At 36.2% G+C, this 17784-nt stretch overlaps 1 protein-coding gene across 9 annotated transcripts in view; it reads left to right on the forward strand.

Annotated features, from left to right (window-relative positions):
• dpr19 (defective proboscis extension response 19) overlaps window positions 1-17784 on the forward strand; it is a 1424328-nt gene that overhangs the window by 813456 nt on the left and 593088 nt on the right. The window lies entirely within an intron of this gene.

The following is a 17784-nucleotide window of genomic DNA, read 5'->3' on the forward strand; positions in this document are numbered from 1 at the left end:
GGGCTTACTCTGTATTGCGATTCGAAAGGCAGTGCGTTGCGAAAATAAACTGCGCATGCGAAAGGTAATTGGAACTCTGTAGCGCTATTGCATCGCTAACAATGCCGCTTTATATACTCAGTTGAGCAGAGCTCACAGAGTATATTAACTTTGATTGGATAACGGTTGGTTGTACAGGTATAAAGGAATCGAGATAGATATAGACTTCCATATATCAAAATCATCAGTATCGAAAAAAAATTTGATTGAGCCATGTCCGTCCGTCCGTCCGCCCGTCCGTCCGTCTGTCCGTTAACACGATAACTTGAGTAAATTTTGAGGTATCTTGATGATCTCTATTTAAAATGAACGATATCGGACTATAACCACGCCCACTTTTTTGATATCGAAAATTTCGAAAAACCGAAAAAATGCGATAATTCATTGCCAAAGGCGGTTAAAGCGATGAAACTTGGTAGATGGATTGATGTTATGACGCAGAATAGAAAATTAGTAAGATTTTGGACAATGGGCGTGGCACCGCCCACTTTTACAAGAAGGTAATTTAAAAGTTTTGCAAGCTGTAATTTGGCAGTCGTTGCAGATATCATGATGAAATTTGGCAGGAACGTTACTACTATTACTATATAGAATATTTTATTGCTATAAGTCGAACAAAAATTTACCAATCCTTCTCAAATTTGGTAGGGGCATAGACTCTATGACGGTAACTGTTCTCTGTGAAAATGGGTGAAATCGGTGGAAGCAACGCCCAGTTTTTATACACAGTCCACCGTCTGTCCTTCCGCCCGGCCGTTAACACAATAACCTGAGCAAAAACCGATATATATTTACTAAACTTAGCCCACGTACTTATCTGAACTCACTTTATCTTGGTATAAAAAATGGCCGAAATCCGACCATAACCACTCCCACTTTATCGATATCGAAAATTACGAAAAATGAAAAAAATGCCATAATTCTATACCAAATACGAAAAAAGGGATGAAACATGGTAACTGGATTATTTTATTGACGCAAAATATAACTTTGGAAAAAACTTTGTAAAATGGTTGTGACACCTACCATATTAAGTAGAAGAAAATGAAAAAGTTCTACAAGACGAAATCAACAACCCTTGGAATCTTAGCAGGAATACTGTTAGTGGTATTGCATATATAAATAAATTAGCAGTACCCGACAGATGATTTTCTGGATCACGTGGTCCACATTTTGGTCGATATCGCGAGAACGCTTTCACATATACATCTAAGGGCCACTCGCTTTTAAAACCCTCATTAATACCTTTAATTTGATATCCATATCGTACAAACACATTCTAGAGTCACCCCTGGCCCACCCTAATGGCGATATCTCGAAAAGGCGTCCACCTATAGACCTAATGTCCACTCCCTTTTAAAATGCTCAGTAACACCTTTCGTTTGATACCCATATCGTACACACATTCTAGAGTCACCCCTGGCCCACCTTAATGGCGATGTCTCGAAAAGGCGTCCACCTATAGACCTAATGTCCACTCCCTCTTAAAATGCTCAGTAACACCTTTCTTTTGATACCAATATCGTACAAACATTCTAGAGTCACCCTTGGTCCACCTTTATGGCGATGTCTCGAAAAGGCGTCCACCTATAGACCTAATGCCCACTCCCTCTTAAAATGCTCAGTAACACCTTTCGTTTGATACCCATATCGTACAAACATTCTAGAGTCACCCCTGGCACACCTTAATGGCGATGTCTCGAAAAGGCGTCCACCTATAGACCTAATGCCCACTCCCTCTTAAAATGCTCAGTAACACCTTTCGTTTGATACCCATATCGTACAAACATTCTAGAGTCACCCCTGGCCCACCCTAATTGCGATATCACGAAATGGCGTCCACCTATAGACCTAATGCCCACTCCCTCTTAAAATGCTCAGTAACAGCTTTCGTTTGATACCCATATCGTACAAACATTCTAGAGTCACCCTTGGTCCACCTTTATGGCGATATCTCGAAAAGGCGTCCACTTATAGAACTAAGGATAACTCCCTTTTAAAATACTCATTACCACCTTTCATTTGATACCCATATCGTACAAACACATTCTAGAGTCACCCTGGCCCACCCTAATGGCGATATCTCGAAAAGGCGTCCACCTATAGACCTAATGCCCACTCCCTCTTAAAATGCTCAGTAACGCCTTTCGTTTGATACCCATATCGTACAAACATTCTAGAGTCACCCTTGGTCCACCTTTATGGCGATATCTCGAAAAGGCGTCCACCTATAGACCTAAGGATTACTCCCTTTTAAAATACTTATTACCACCTTTCATTTGATACCCATATCGTACAAACACATTCTAGAGTCACCCCTGGCCCATTCTAATGGCGATATCTCGAAAAGGCGTCCACCTATAGACCTAATGCCCACTCCCTCTTAAAATGCTCAGTAACACCTTTCGTTTGATACCCATATCGTACAAACATTCTAGAGTCACCCCTGGCCCACCCTAATGGCCATATCTCGAAAAGGCGTCCACCTATAGACCTAATGCCCACTCCCTCTTAAAATGCTTAGTAACACCTTTCGTTTGATACCCATATCGTACAAACACATTCTAGAATCACCCCTGACCCACCCTAATGACGATATCTCGAAAAGCCGTCCACCTATAGACCTCATGCCCACTCCCTCTTAAAATGCTCACTAACACCTTTCGTTTGATACCCATATCGTACAGACATTCTAGAGTCACCCTTGGTCCACCTTTATGGCGATATCTCGAAAAGGCGTCCACCTATAGAACTAAGGATTACTCCCTTTTAAAATACTGATTACCATCTTTCATTTGATACCCATATCATACAAACACATTCTAGAGTCACCCCTGGCCCACCCTAATGGCAACATTTCGAAAAGGCGTCCACCTATAGACCTAATGCCCACTCCCTCTTAAAATGCTCAGTAACACTTTTCGTTTGATACCCATATCGTACAAACATTCTAGAGTCACCCCTGACTCACCCTAATGGCGATATCTCGAAAAGGCGTCCACCTATAGACCTAATGCCCACTCCCTCTTAAAATGCTCAGTAACACCTTTCATTTGATTCCCATATCGTACAAACACATTCTAGAGACACCCCTGGTCCACCTTTATGGCGATATCTCGAAACGCCGTCCACCTATGGAACTAGGGATCACCCCTTTTCAAAATACTCATTAACAGCTTTCATTTGATACCCATATCGTACAAACATATTCTAGAGGCACCCCTGGAACTAAGGCCCACTCCCTTTTAAAACACTCATTAACACCTTTCATTTGATACCCTTATTGTACAAACGCATGGTCCACCTTTATAACGATATCCCGAAAATGCGTCCACCTATAGAACTAAGGCCCACTCCCTTTTAAAATACTTATTAACACCTTTCATTTGATACCCATATCGTACAAGTAAATTCCAGAGTCACCCCTGTTCCACCTTATGGCGATATTTCGAAAAGGCTTCCATCTATAGAACTAAGCCCCACTCCCTTTTAAAATACTCATTAACACCTTTCATTTGATACCCATATCATACAAACAAATTCTAGAATCAACCCTGGTCCACCTTTATGGCGATATCTCGAAAAGGTGTCCACCTATAAAACTATGGCCCACTCCCTCTTAAAATACTCTTTAATACCTATCATTTGATACGCATGTCATACAAACACATTCCAGGGTTACCCGAGGTTCATTTTCCTACATGGTGATTTTCCCTTATTTTGTCTCCATAGCTCTCAACTGAGTATGTAATGTTCGGTTACACCCGAACTTAGCCTTCCTTACTTGTTATTTGTCGCTAATTTTTTGCTTGAGTATGCATCACTGACCAAACGTCAAAGAAAGAGAACAAAAGAAACAAGGCGATTACAATTACAGCAAACGATTAATTTTTGTTGAAAAAATTAAAAAATGGATTCTTTAGCATTATGGGACGATTTAAATGAAGAAAGGATTGATAGGAGGATTATAAGAGACAACTCCAACATTATGAGTCTCAGCGATCAAAGGTAATATAAACGTTACAAAATTACTCATATATTATTGCTTTATGTTCTATTCATTAGGTTTATGCAAAATTTTCGGCTTAATAAGGAAGCCTTTTTGTGTGTGCTAAATAGCATTAAAAGTGAGTTGAAAACTCCACGGAGAGCAACGGCAGTTCTTGAAATAATAAAAGTTTCTACAACGTTGAAGTTGTTTTCGCATTGGGTGTTTTAAGTAACCCTTTGGCCAAATCTGGGTGTATTGCCATGAAGTCCACTAGGATTTCAAATTGTGCTTTTGTGTTTTTGTTTTTTGAATTTTCCTATATATTTTTAAAAGAATGTACAATGAATATAAAGATATCAATTTATAAAATCATTAATTAATACTTACATATTTGAACAATGCGAATGCCTATTACTTGTAGCAAGCAAAATGCGAAAATGAATGCTGTTTGACATTCGCTTTCGCTATACAGAGTGCTGGCAATGCGAAAAGGGATAAAAATTGCGAATGGGCAAAATGTGAATGCCAAAGTCAAAATATGCACGCAAATGCCAAGATACAGAGTACCGATTTTGCGAATTCGCGTATTTTTTCTTTCGCATCGCAATACAGAGTAGGCCCACCTGGAATGTTTTTGTATGACATGTGTATCAAATGGAAGGTATTAAAGAGTATTTTAAGAGGGACATAGTTCTATAGGTGGACGCCAATTAGGTATATTGCCATAAAGGTGGACCAGGGTTGACTCTAGAATTTGTTTGTACGATATGGGTATCAAATGAAAGGTGTTAATGAGTATTTTAAAAGGGAGTGGTGGTAGTTGTATATGTGAAGGCGTTTTCGAGATATCGGCCAAAATGTGGGCCAGGGTGACCCAGACCATCACCTGTCGGGTACCGCTAATTTATTTATGTATGTAATACCACGAACAGTATTTCTGCCAAGATTCCAAAGGCTTTTGATTTCGCCCTGCAGAACTTTTTCATTTTCTTCTACTTAATATGGTAGGTGTCACACCCGTTTTACAAAGTTTTTTTCTAAAGTTATATTTTCGTGTTAACGGCCGAGCGGTAGGATAGACGGTCGACTGTGTATGAAAACTGGGCGTGGCTTCAACCGATTCTGCCCTTTTTTACAGAAAACAGTTATCGTCCTAGAATCTAAGCCCATACCAAATTTCACAAGGATTGGTCAATTTTTGTTCGACTTTTGGCATTAAAAGTATCCTAGACAAATTAAATCAAAAAGGGCGGAGCCACGCCCATTTTGAAATTTTCTTTTATTTTTGTATTTTGTTGCACCATATCATTACTGAAGTTGAATGTTGACATAATTTACTTATATATTGTAAAGATATAAACTTTTTTTTTTTTAATTTGACTTTAAAATTATTTTTTTTTAAATGGGCGTGGTCGTTCTCCGATTTTGCTAATTTTTATTAAGCATACATATAGTAATAGGAGTAACGCTCCTGCCACATTTCATCATGATATCTCCAACGACTGCCAAATTACAGCTTGCAAAACTTCTAAATTACCTTCTTTTAAAAGTGGGCGGTATCACGCCCATTGTCCAAAATTTTACTCATTATCTATTCTGCGTCATAAGCTCAACTCACCTACCAAGTTTCATCGCTTTGCCCGTCTTTGGTAATGAATTATCGCAGTTTTTCGATTTTTCGAAATTTTCGATATCGAAAAAGTGGGCGCGGTTATATCGTTAATTTTAAAAAGCGATCTGAGATGAGTGCCCAGGAACCTACATACCAAATTTCATCAAGATACCTCAAAATTTACTCAAGTTATCGAGTTAACGGACGGACGGACATGGCTCAAACAAATTTTTTTTCGATACTGATGATTTTGATATATGGAAGTCTATATCTATCTCGATTCCTTTATACCTGTACAACCAACCGTTATCCAATCAAAGTTAATATACTCTGTGAGCTCTGCTCCACTGAGTATAAAAATGAAGTAACCAGTCATATCGGTACACCCTAATGGATGTGGTATCGGCCAATTACTTGTTCTTTGTATCTTTAAATACCAGTACCCGAAAAATACAAGAAAGGAATCTATGCATCAAAAATTTGCCGTGTATATAAAGCAAAGCGAATCCCTGACCTGGGCTAAGGTACTTGGTGTGTACATAGCAAAGAAATTTGTTACATATGGATATACGTGGGACATAAAAAAAGAGCATGATCTTTTACTCACTCACCTCATCAGCATATCAGCATCGTAGGTGCCTGCAAGCTGTGGGGGATCTGTGAGGAAAAGAATTTTACATACACATGTCTCTTCCTGTGCTTAAAAAAAAAACCATTTACCGCCTAAGCTAGGTTCGATGATTTCTTACAATTGATACCGCCCTCAATCACTCGCGACGGCGGGCAACGAGTGGGTCAATCTAAATGACACAAAAATAAAGTGAAATGAATATGATCCGAAACAAAAACAAATGAAAAGTGAGTTTGCTAAAAATTGCCGAAAACTAACAGAAGTATTAAAAGCATCTAAAATTAAAACAAAAAAACATAAACGAGATTATGTGTTAGAAGAGAAGAAATTTATAAATAGTAAGTGTATTTACGCTAAAAGAAAAAAAGGTGCAAAGCAAAAATAAAAAAAACAAGTAAGGAAGGCTAAGTTCGGGTGTAACCGAACATTACATACTCAGTTGTGAGCTATGGAGACAAAATAAGGGAAAATCACCATGTAGGAAAATGAACCTCGGGTAACCCTGGAATGTGTTTGTATGACATGCGTATCAAATGAAAGGTATTAAAGAGTATTTTAAGAGGGAGTGGGCCATAGTTTTATAGGTGGACACCTTTTCGAGATATCGCCATAAAGGTGGACCAGGACGGATTCTAGAATTTGTTTGTACGATATGGGTATCAAATGAAAGGTGTTAATGAGTATTTTAAAAGGGAGTGGGGCTTAGTTCTATAGGTGGACGCCTTTTCGAAATATCGCCATAAGGTGGACCAGGGGTGACTCTGGAATTTATTTGTACGATATGGGTATCAAATGAAAGGTGTTAATGAGTATTTTAAAAGGGAGTGGGCCTTAGTTCTATAGGTGGACGCATTTTCGGGATATAGTTATAAAGGTGGACCATGCGTTTGTACAATAAGGGTATCAAACGAAAGGTGTTAATGAATATTTTAAAAGGGAGTGGGCCTTAGTTCTATGGGTTGACGCCTTTTCGAGATATTGCCATAAAGGTGGACCAGGGGTGACTCTAGAATTTGTTTGTACGATATGGGTATCAAATGAAAGGTGTTAATGAGTATTTTAAAAGGGAGTGGTCCTTAGTTCTATGGGTGGACGCCTTTTTGGTGGGTGCTGTAATACCTACGCTGGCGGCATGGTCGAATTTTTCAGCCTCATCTGCGGGAAATTCCTGATGGTTTGCACTCTGTGCGGGCGATGTAGTCGGTGGAACGTTCTCCTTTGTATGGCTTTTGTTGCGTGCTGGCTACTTCCAAAAATGTATAGTTTTTCAGAATATTTACGTAGGCGTTATTTGAGTCTAAAAATGGCAGAGTATAAATTGTCAAAAAAAAAATGGATAGAGGGTGAAAGTAAAAGCGAAATGTGTTGCCAACGCGACTTTTCGCAACACCAGACAAATGATACTTTGCAGGCATATGCCCAATATCGATTTTATATCAGTGGAGAAAAGTGGAAAGAATTTGAAAATTTTTCTTTATATATCATAAACTTATCAACCTAAGCATACGTTTTAACGAAAATTTGAAATTATTGGAAAAACTAAAATTTATTTGAAACTACTGCAGCTATACTGTAATTTGGTGTCATTATATCTGTTGTGTATTAATAAGTACAACGCACCAACGCACTTGACAGCTAAACTTCGAATAATTTATTTAGTGAAAGTATTATAGTTCATAGGTATGATTACAAGAAGTGGTAATGAAACAAGAGAGAGTATAGTGCGTTTGTATATACATGTGTATGTAGCAGACCTGTAAAGAAAATGTACCAGTACAAGTACAAGTATCAGTACCTCAGTACTTCGAAAAATGAGTATAAGTATCGAGGTACTTGTACTTGAATTGTTGAAGTATAAGTAAAGTACTTGTAAGTACTTTCGAAGTATTTTGATAAGTATTGAACGGTTTTGAAGCAGATCAACCAGCACCCTACGATCACCTAACTTTGACAAAATGGTTGAAGAAGAGTTTTACAGGTATTTTAATAATACATCAACAAATTTCAATATGCTTCAGAGTTATCCTCTTATGAAGGACCTATCACTCAAAATGAATACACCCTCAACTTCCTTCGGCCCAGTATAGTGTTTGTTTTCCTTAGCAGGCATTATTTATAGTCCTAGAAGGCAATCAGTCACGGACTTTTCGTTTGAAAAGCTAGGACTAATGAAGGCAAACGCAAAACTACTTTAATATTGTTAGCTGTTGTACAATTTGTACTTATTTGATATGTTGTTTTACTTCTTGTTGCTTTCTAATATAAATTCTACTCATATTTTGATTTTCCATTTATGAATCAAAGTGACATATTTTATCAGAAAAAGTACTTTGGCGTACTTGCAAGTATTTCGTAAGTGTATCTACTTGTACTTTCGAATTCGAAGTACAAGTACCGTAGTACTGATACTTTTTACTTAGATTTGAAGTACTTGAGTACCTGTACTTATTTGGTACTAGTAAAAGTATGTACTCAGTACTTTACAGGTCTGGTATGTAGCACATGTAATGTTCGTAAACTGAGTTGCAGTTAACACATAATATATATTACCCAATACGCTCCCCCTTAGCTTTGCTTATATAAAAGAGAACTTAAAAATATTTAAAATAGAAATATAAAATATGTAATTATATTTTGTTTGATTGTAATTCATGTATTGCTTAAATATGTAAATACTTTTTAAACTTAGAAGAGTAAGTAATTAGATTAAACGTTAGTTGATATGTACAACTTATTCTTGAGGTTTCACAACCTTGCCTGCTATCCGTGGTCTTAATTCTATTTTTGATCGCATAACATGCTCGTCCGGATCATGTGCACTACCCTCAGCAAGGTTATCTAGAGGACTGGATGAAGTGTGTGGTTCACCTACGCTTTCGCGCATTTCATTGTAAACGTTATGATTTCCCGTATTTTCTTGTGAAGAATTATTATCTCTTATTTGGTTCAAGTGTCTTTTTGTTTCTCTATTATTATGTACAACAATACAACTATATGATCGTGGACCCATTTGTTTGTTAATTTTTGCTGGCATCCAGCCCTGTTTATTTGGATTTCTGTAGTCGCGTGTTGAAACATTTTGCCCTTTTAGAAAGTGCTCTTCCCGTTTGCCTTTGTAGTTTTGTTCGCTTTCAATTTGTTTTTTGATAATCTGTTTTTGAACTAGCGGGGGTTTCAAAAGATAGAAACGAGACTTTAAAGGTCGCGAGGGAAATAATTTTGCAGGAGATTCTCCCGTAGTTCTGTGAATTGTGTTTCGATAATCGAATAAAAACTTATTTAAAATGAATTCAGTGTCTGAGTGTTTTCTTTTTTCTAAACTTGCATATAGTGATTTTTTTAAATTCTTTACAAATATTTCAGCTTGACCGTTGGTTGCCAGATGGCCAGGAGCTGTGAAGATGTGGTTAATGTTATTTGTTTTCAAAAATGACTTAAATTCGTCAGAAGTAAATTGACGACCATTGTCTGTGACTAGCTTGTCGACAATACCATAGCGAGCAAATGTCTCTCTCATTTTTCTAATGACAAAGCTCGACGTTAAATCTTTTGTTTGAATAACTTCAGCCCATTTGGTGAAGGAGTCAACAAATGATCAAAAAGTGGAAGTCTTTTATTGGTCCAGCAAAATCAGCATGAATTCGACTCCACGGAGAGTTAGTTGGCTTCCACGAAATTAAGGAGCTTTTTTCTGGACTCGCTTGTGACTTTTGGCATGGGAGACAATTTTTTATGACATGTTCGATATCAGAGTTTATGTTTGGCCACCAAACATACGATCTGGCGAGAGCCTTCGTTTTCACGATGCCCATATGTGAGGCATGAAGCTCATTTAATATATGAACTCGAAATTTTTCAGGTATAACGACTCTATATCCCCCCGTAAAATACAGTCATATTTAGTAGTTAGTTAGTTAATTTTATCCTTGAAAGGAATAAATTTTGCTCCAGTCAAATTGTTGACTTCGCCATAAAGAATCGCATGGAATACCTCGTAAAGTATTGGATCTTTTCTAGTTTCCCTACCAACGTCTTTAAAATTGATGTTCAAATAGTTCGAGTTTTCAATAAAATTGGCATACGAATTTTCGAAACATTCTTGTTGAATTGTCGCTTGCGGTATGCCAGACAAGTTATCAGCGTCGTTGGAAATACCCTTGACGTACATAATCGAGTAACTGAACCCTGAAAGTATGAACGCCCACCGCTGCATTCGGGCAGCTGCCATTGCTGGCAAACCTTTATGCTCGCCAAGGATTGTCACTAATGGCTTATGGTCGGTTTTTAAAATGAAATGGTTTCCTAGTAAATATTGTCGCAATTTTCTCACGCAATATACGATGGCAATACTCTTTTTCAAGCGTGCTATAATTTCGTTCACTTTTAGAAAGAGATCTCGAAACAAATGCAACAGGTTTAACAGAACCATCTGAAAATTTGTCGGAAAGTACGCCCGCGACTGCACTATTACTAGCATCAGTTGACAGAATTAAAAGCAAGTCGACATTAAACTGAACCAACACCTGGTCCGAAGTAATTTCTTTTTTTATTAATTCGTATGCTGCTTGACATTCATTTGTCCATTTAAATTACAATTTTTTTTGCAATAAATTATATAAAGGGCTTACTTTTTTTGCGAAATTTTCGACAAACTTTGAATAATGATTGACCATTCCTAAAACTGCCTTGACCTCTGAAACGTTCCCTGGAACAGGAGCATTTAGACGCTCGATATCCTTTCACTTGTTTTGCTTAGGCCATGCTTATCTATATTGAAGCCTAGATAAAATAATAGATTGAAAAAAGGCACATCTTTTTAAATTAAGTTTTAAATTTGAGGCTTTGAATGTTTCTAAAACTGCCCTTAAATTTTGTATGTGCTCATGAAAAGTTTTCCCCGTGAGAGTAATATCGTCTTGGTATATGACAACATTTGGGATTCCTCGCAATAAATTTTCAATAGTCTTTTGAAAAATGGCTGCTGCTGGCTTTATACCAAACGGCATGCGCTTGACTCTCAACGTACATATGTGTGTGCTCAACGGTCGAGGCTTGCAAAAGATCGGTTTTGCATCTTTCACTAGTTCTAGTCTTACTTTCTGACCGCTAAAATTTCCCAATTCTTCTCTAAAAACTCCGCAAAACTCACTTTTAAGCTGCTCTAATATGATTGTATGTTTTTCTTCAGTTGACACAAGGTTGATTTGAGTTAATTGAAAATTGAAAGCTCGCAGAAATTATCTAGCTAGCAGTGGAGCGCTTTTAGTGTCTGATACGAATACAGAATTCTTTTTTGTAATACCGCGATATGTAATGGGAGTAGTAAATTTTCCACATAATTTGATTTGCTTACCATTATAGTCAACGTATGGAATGGAACATGGAAAAATTTTTTCGTTTTTGCATAACTCCTTATACAGAGATATTGGAAAAAGTGTACATGGCGCTCCGGTGTCACACACAACATCCATTTTCCTCCCTCTGACTTCCACTGATAGGGAATACACAGCATTCGGGTCACTCGTGTTAACGCTGAAAATAGAAAAATTAAATGACTCGTCAGTGTGGCTTCGATCAATTTTATCTGAATCAGATACATAATTTACAGCCCTTTTCGATTTAGATCCGCATACCGAAGCTAGGTGTCCTACTTTGGAACATTTGTAACATGTGCTGTCTTTAAATTTGCAGTCCTTTGCCTCGTGATTCTTCCATCGGCAACGAAAACACTTTGGTTTCTTTTCGTCCTTACTTTTACTGCTGCTACCATTTTTATTCTTGCTTACTGCTGTACGTGTATTTTTGTTTTTTGACGGGTATTTTTTTACCAAATTCACACTCGATCCAGTAGTAGAATCAGCAGTATTGAGCGAGAATTTTGATTCTAAAATAATTGCTTTGGTTAGAGCGTTAGCCAATATTAAGGATGAGTTTTCTTCACTGATGCGGCCAAAAATTTTATTTTATCTGGTAAGCTGATCACGAATTGATCTAGTACAAAAGTTTCAAAATTTGTACCGAATTGACATTTTGCTGCTAATCTTTTCACCCTTGCAAACCACTGAGAAACGGTTTCATCATCCGTTTTTCGTGCTTGATAGAAAATCTTCCGTTCTCGAAAAATAATTATTGGTGGTTTATAATGCACTTCCAATATTTCACACAGCTCTTTGTATGTTTTTGTTGCTGGAGATAACGGTGTGCATAAATCGTATAAAAAACTGTACTGTGCAGCGCCAATTGATTTTAATAAAATGCGTTTTTTTGCGTTTTCTTCTACACAATTTATTTCAGCAAGATGATTTTCTAATTTGTCCTTCCACATCATCCATGTTTCATCATTTGGCTGGAATTCTGGCACATTTGTTGTTTGAAATAATGTGGTCGGTGTATTTGTTGTTGTTGTGGTATTTTGTTGCATTTTAAGAAACCCACTGACTTCGATTCGAAGTAAAAAAGATATTGCGCTGTTTGTGAATTAAATTTTCACTGACGAAATTCGTTTTACTTTATTTATTGTTATTTTTCAACGCTCACAAGGTTCCTTAACACAACTCAAAAAGTTCTTTGTTTAAAATTTTTTTTTGTCTCACCCGCTCGTCGCCAATTATGTTGTGTATGTATAAGTACAACGCACCAACGTAGCCATTAACACATAATATATAATACCCAATAATATCCAACTTCTAACGATAAGTGGCATGGTGTTTAACACCTTTTTTGGACGCACCGTTGAGCGATTTCGATGAAATATGCACCAATCTGTTTCATAGAGTTCTTCAATGTACGCGGTAAAAGGGGCGGGGCATCTGATATAAAGACCGACATATGACAAATCAGTTATATCAGAGATTAATAATGCAAATGCACATGATCATCGCTTTATCCGTCTTTAGTAATGAATTATCGCACTTTTTCGAAATTTTCGATATCGAAAAAGTGGGTGTGGTTATAGTCCGATTTCGTTCATTTTAAATAGCTATCTGAGATGAGTACCCAGAAACTTACATGCCAAATTTCATTAAGGTAACTTAAAATGTACTCAAGTTATCGTGTTTACGGACAGACGGACGGGCGAACGGGCCGACGTGGCTAAATAAATTTCTGTCTTCGCCCAGATCATTTTGATTTAGAGAAGTCTATATTTATCTGGATTGCTCAGCTAAGTATACAAATCTGTTTCCTAATCACAATAACATAAGTTTTGGAAATAGTATTCACATATAGTATTGTAACGAATTTAGTGCAATTCCTCTTATTTGCAACCTTTTGTTAATGTTCGAATCACTAAACTGTTGAATAAATGACTCCACTATTCAATAATGCAAAATGGCCTTTATTAGACTACTTTCAAAATAACACTTCTATTGCTCGCCAGATAGCGTCTTAAATCAAACTGATTGTCGTGCCTCTACTGTTGCTGCCTTTTGTACTATCTGGTTTCCTTGTTGCATATTTCTAGGCTTTTCTATTCTAGAATTTACTAGTTAGTTATCAGCTTTAAAATTACCAGCTATAACTATGTTTATAGCTTCTCATATGCGCGTGTATATGTGAGTGATACTTGCTCAAATTATTGCCTTCTTTTGTGAGCATCTCAGATAAGATACATATATGCATGTGTTTGTGCGTCCCTTCTCCGCTGCTCGTATAGAAATTGACGGGTAGACATAATGATTGATTTAATGATGTGCATACAAGTCACAAGTCGTCCCGATCAGACAAATCTCTCGATCTAAACGCTGCCACTTTCATTTTGGTTCGTTGTTTGCCAATGGTTTGTATGCGGTACACTACATCGTTGATCCATTTTACAACTTTGTATGGGCCTTCCCAATTACACTGCAATTTCGGGGACAAATAGAGTTGGGTCGTTTCGTTCTGAATTTGTTCAATTGGTCGGGTCTCTCAACTGAACAAGTGAACTAGATCTTCGATTTCGGTTCTATTTGTTCTTTTAGTTCGTTTTATCTAATGTTATTCTTTCTCTCATCTCGTTCGCGAACATACATACGTAAATTCATACATACATACGCAGAAATTCACATTGAGCAAGAATGTCGATGATGCCACTTACACTAAAGATATGTGTGGTCATCTTTGTGTGTGGCACTGCTACAACAATATATAGGGTATTCCATCCTATTTCGACCAATTTTGAACCGACCCCTTTAGAATTGGCTGAAAGTTTTTCTTCTTTTTATACCTTTCATGAAAATGAAATGGTATATTAATTTCGTCACGAAACCCAAAATTGTAAGTCCTTAAAGGAAAATAGATAGACCTACCATTAAGTATACCGAAATAATCAGAATGAAGAGCTGAGTTGATTTAGCCATGTCCGTCTGTCCGTCTGTCTGTTTGTATGCAAACTAGTCCCTCAATTTTTGAGATATCTTGATAAAATTTGGTGAGCGGGTTTACTTGGGTGTCCGATTAGACATTTGTCGGAACCGGCCGGATCGGACCACTATAGCATATATCCTCCATACAACCGATTTTTCAGAAAAAGAGGATTTTTGTCAGATCTTACTCAATTTAACAGATTGAAGCTTTAAACTTCACCATATAATTTCGTATATTGCACATATTGTTGCCTGAAAAAATTTATGAGATCGGTCGTATATATAGTATATATCCCCTACAACCGATTATTCAGATAAGAAACTTTGCGCAATTTCTGCCCCGTTTTAACAGCTAGAAGCTTCAAATTACACCAATTGCTTACGTATATAGCATATATTGTTGTCTGAAAAAATCATAGAGATCGGTGGTATATATATTATATACTTCATATAAACTATCATTTTTGCCCCCTTTTTACGGCTAGAAGCTTCAAAATTCATCAAATTTCATCAAATAGTTACTTTTACGTCATATATTTTTGAAATACGTGATTCGTAGTCATAGTTTTTACATGCAGACCACAAAAAACGTGAAGCTTTGCATCCTCACACAAAGTACCTACTTATTTTTATACCTTTCATGAAAATTAAATGGTATATTAATTTCGTCACGAAACCCAAAATTGTAAGTCCTTAAAGGAAAATAGATATACCCACCATTAAGTATACCGAAATAATCAGAATGAAGAGCTGAGTTCATTTAGCCATGTCCGTCTGTCCGTCTGTCTGTTTGTATGCAAACTAGTCCCTTAATTTTTGAGATTTCTTGATAAAATTTGGTGAGCGGGTTTATTTGGGTGTCCGATTATACATTTGTCGGAACCGGCCGGATCGGACCACTAAAGCATATATCCTCCATACAACCGATTTTTCAGAAAAAGAGGATTTTTGTCATATCTTACTCAATTTAACAGATTGAAGCTTCAAACTTCACCATATAATTTCGTATATTGCACATATTGTTGCCTGAAAAAATTTATGAGATCGGTCGTATATATAGTATATATCCCCTACAACCGATTGTTCAGATAAGAAGCTTTTCATAATTACTGTCCTATTTTAAGAGCTAGAGGCTTCAAATTTCAACGAATGCTTACGCATATAGCATATATTGTTGTCTGAAAAAATCATAAAGATCGGTGGTATATATAGTACATATATATAGTATATATATATTTTCGTAATTTTAGCCCCATTTTAACAGCTAGAAGCTTCAAATTTCACCGAACGCTTACGTATATAGCATATATTGTTGTCTGAAAAAATCATAGCGATCGGTTGTATATATAGTATATATCTCATACAACCAATTGTTCAGATAAGAAACTTTTCACAATTTCTACCCCATTCTAACAGCTATAAGCTTCAAATTTCACCGATTGCTTACGTATATAGTATGTATTGTTGTATCAAAAAATCATAGAGATCGGTGATATATATAATATATATATATATATGATGGTATATATAGTATATATATATTTTTTTTGCGATTTCGCCCCCATTTTAACAGCTAGAAGCTTCAAATTTCACCAAAAGCTTACGTTTATAGCATATATTGATGTCTGAAAAATCATTGAGATCGGTGGTATACATAGTATATATCTCATACAACAAATTGTTCAGATAAGAAACTTTGCGCAATTTCTGCCCCGTTTTAACAGCTAGAAGCTTCAAATTTCACCAAATGCTTACGTATATAGCATATATTGTTGTCTGAAAAAATCATAGGGATCGGTGGTATATATATTATATACTTCATATTAACTGTCATTTTTGCCCCTTTTTTACGGCTAGAAGCTTTAAAATTCATCAAATTTCATCAAATAGTTACATTTATGTCATATATTTTTGAAATACGTGATTCGTAGTCATAGTGTTTACATGCAGACCACAAAAAACGTGAAGCTTAGCATCTTCACACAAAGTACCTACCTATTTTTTATTTTATATTTATCTTAAAAACCGTTTAGATATGTTCAAATTTCACCAAATGCTTACGTGTATAGCATATATTGTTGTCTGAAAAAATCATAGAGACCGGTGGTATATATTTTATATATCTCATTCAACCGATAGTTCAGATAAGAAACTTTGCGCAATTTCTTCCCCATTTTAACAGCTAGAAGCCTCAAATTTCACCAAATGCTTACGTGTATAACATATATTGTTGTCTGAAAAAATAATTGAGATCGGTGGTATATATAGTATATATCTCATACAACCGATTTTTTGGATAAGAAACTTTGCGCAATTTCTGCCCCATTTTAACAGCTAGAAGCTTCAAATTTCACCAAATGCTTACGTATATAGCATATATTGTTGTCTGAAAAAATCATAGAGATAGGTGATATATGTATTATATACCCCATATAAACTGCAACTTTTTTACGGCTAGAAGCTTCAAAATTCATCAGATTTCATCAAATAGTTACGTTTACGTCATAAGTATATTGTTGAAATACGTGATTCGTAGTCATAGTTTTTACACGCAGACCACAAAAAATATGAAACTTTGCATCCTCACACAAAGTACCTATCTGTTTTTTATTTTATATTTATCTTAAAAATCTTTTAGGTATGTAGATCTGTTCCCTATATATTTCTTATCTTATACATCCGATTATTCGGAGATTACGAACGGGATAAGATTATTGTTCAGCCCCATTCATGAAAGGTATGAAGTCTTCGGCACAGCCGAAGACCGTCCCGTTCTTACTTTTTCTAGCTTACGAAAGACGTTTTTCTGAAGTTTTTCAAATTTTTTCATCCAACTCAAAAAAAGTTATGAATTTTTAAAAAAACACCGTTTTTGTTTAAAAATGCTATAACTTTTTCAAAAATTGACCGCTTGGGATATTTTTTTTTAAATTTGTTTTTAAATGTATTTTTCGGAAAAAAGTCAAAAAAATTTTTAAAGTTTTTTTTTTGTCATTTTTCAGTTTTTCGAGATTTTTCGAATTTCGCCCTTTTTTTCTCATAAAAAACTTCAATCAATTCTGCAATCATCCCCACTAATCCCGGAGTGGGCCGAGAATTTTTTTTTTTTTTTTTTGTTATTTAATTGAAAAAAACTTAAAAATTTTTTTTTGTATTTTTTCCCAAA

This window comes from Eurosta solidaginis, chromosome 2 (assembly GCF_040869045.1).
Source record: "Eurosta solidaginis isolate ZX-2024a chromosome 2, ASM4086904v1, whole genome shotgun sequence".
Taxonomy (NCBI): domain Eukaryota; kingdom Metazoa; phylum Arthropoda; class Insecta; order Diptera; family Tephritidae; genus Eurosta; species Eurosta solidaginis.